Consider the following 2,489-nt stretch of genomic DNA (forward strand, 5'->3'; position numbering starts at 1 on the left):
AGGAGTAGGTGGACGTGTAGTTGAAGTACAGGGACCCAACATTTGCCGGAGACTGGATCACCACGTGCTTCCCATCAATGGCACCAGCACAATTGGGAAACTCCCAGCGCTCCTGGAACCAAGCAGCGATGGCTCTCCAGTCCTCCGTCTGTGGTACCGGCATGGTCTCCTCAACCAGGGCGGTCCAGATGGCACCCGCAACCTCCTTGATGATGACAGCCACTGTTGCATGCCCGACCCGATAGCTGAATGCTATGGTCCTGTATGAATCACCGGTTGCCAGGTACCTGAGAAAAAAATAATATACATGATTAAAAATATATATATGTCAGACCCCACACACACACATACATACACACACACAGATCCCCCCCACACACACAGATCCCCCCCACACACACAGACCACACAGATCACAGACACACACACACAGAGAGATCCCCACACACACAGACCACAGACACACACAGATCACAGACACACACACACACACACAGATCCCCCCACACACACAGACCACACAGATCACAGACACAGACACACACAGATCCACCCCACACACACAGACCACAGACACACACAGACCACACACGCCATGTACACAGGGGAGCAATACTGTGTTTACCTAGCTATCTTAATTAATGTCATCCATCTGAACTAAATCACAGACTTCAGTCATCATTCATCCATGGCATGCATTCTCTCTCTTTCTATACAGAGTCAGATGAAAGAAGTAGAAATACACAAAACGTACCGTAGGCAGATGGCGAGTCGATCGGCGGGTCCGATTGACAAACGCATATGGGTGTCCGCCTTTGTAATCAGTGGACCCACTTTTCCGAGCAACTCGTCGAACACGTGTTTGCTCATCCTAAAGTACTGCTGAAACAGGTGGTCATCCAGACGGAGCTCTTGGTCCAGAACGTGGTATTCCCCCCGTTGCAGACGTTTTCGGAGTATTGGATGTACCCAACAGCGACACACACTACATGGCCTCCTGCGAGACATTGCATACACTAAATTCACCCTTGCTACTACACTTACACGCAATAGTGGAGAAGAACCAGGGTTTTTTGCTTTGTATGTCGGGGGCGGGAGATTCATGTGATTGGTTGTTGGTCGCGTTGCTCGCAAAAAATCCTCAAGCTTCAGATACGCCCACCTCCAAGATTTTTTTAACGCTGCTGTGTGGACGCTCCGTTAGAGCCAATAGAATCGAAGGGGGAGTCCCCCAACACACTCATTGTGAAATGAAAAGGTGGGGGCTTCGCGCATGTAATTTTGCATCAGAGTGAACCTATCTCTAGCTTTGACATCTGGAAACGGAAAAGCAGTTTTAATGCTTATGGATTATCAGAAATCATTTCAAAGGGACACAGACACATTGGATTAACCTATGGATTAACTTCAGCAGCGTTTTTATCGTTTTAATGCCATTGAAGACCACTTTGGAGAGACTACAGAGCCAAGGTAAACATTTTAGCATTTTTAGCTACCTAGCGTCACCTGTTTTGATGTCCGTTTTTGTTGGATGTAGAGAAGAGATAAATAATAAGGTTTTGTGAGTGATTTTCGGTGCAGTAAGGTGTTAGCATTGTAGGCTTTCTTTAAAAAAAAAAAAAAAAAAGATCAGTTAGATGAGTTTCTTCCCGTTACATGGATATAAAACATTCATAGTTTATGAAATGAACATGCCCTCAGACACTGTTTCCTGCAAGATGTTGCGGCAGTCTCTCGGGCTTAACAGGTTAAAGCCCATTGTTGTGGGGGCCCTTACAATGTTAACTTCCTGGTCGGCCTACCAAAATACGTCAACACTGTAACACTATTTGAGTATCTACCCAAATGTGTTGAAAGTGACATTCTAAGACAATCTGACAATGACAACTAACATAAAGTTTCATTTAAAGTCAGTCCTCAGGATATTGTTATGCCAGCCCTTCGAATCGTATTAACGTTGACAAGACTACTCCGTCTTAAGGTCCTGTTACTCACCCTGGAGCCTTGTCATGGAGATTGATCTGTTGCCATGTAAGCTCGCTAGTTTTTATCCTCTTGTTATCAGTTGTTATCATATTTGAAGCTTCGGGGATATGTTTGACGGGCGACATGTCGGCAAATATTCATTGTTCCCTCCTTACTGTCAGTCACTTTGAATGAAGGCACGAAGTCAATGAAGAAAAGTTGTCATGCACGCTTTTTTAAGAAGAGGTGATGGACATTTACTGGGAAATTTCTATCAGTGTTTACTGCTATTTCCTGAAACCAAATGAACAAATGTAAGCACACAATGCCATGCTAAACGACTTTAGTACATTCATGAAAAAAGGCCCTGGTTCAATTTGTGCGATCACACAGCTGCGACAAATGCTGACTGCTGCTAAAATCGGAGGCAAAGAACAAATGTTAAATAGAGCTCTATATCATTAAGGCCATAAATGACACAGCCGCCACATGGCTCACTACAGAGAGGAGGGGAGTCAGTGGAA

This window comes from Trematomus bernacchii, unplaced genomic scaffold (genome assembly GCF_902827165.1).
Source record: "Trematomus bernacchii unplaced genomic scaffold, fTreBer1.1, whole genome shotgun sequence".
Taxonomy (NCBI): Eukaryota; Metazoa; Chordata; class Actinopteri; order Perciformes; family Nototheniidae; genus Trematomus; species Trematomus bernacchii.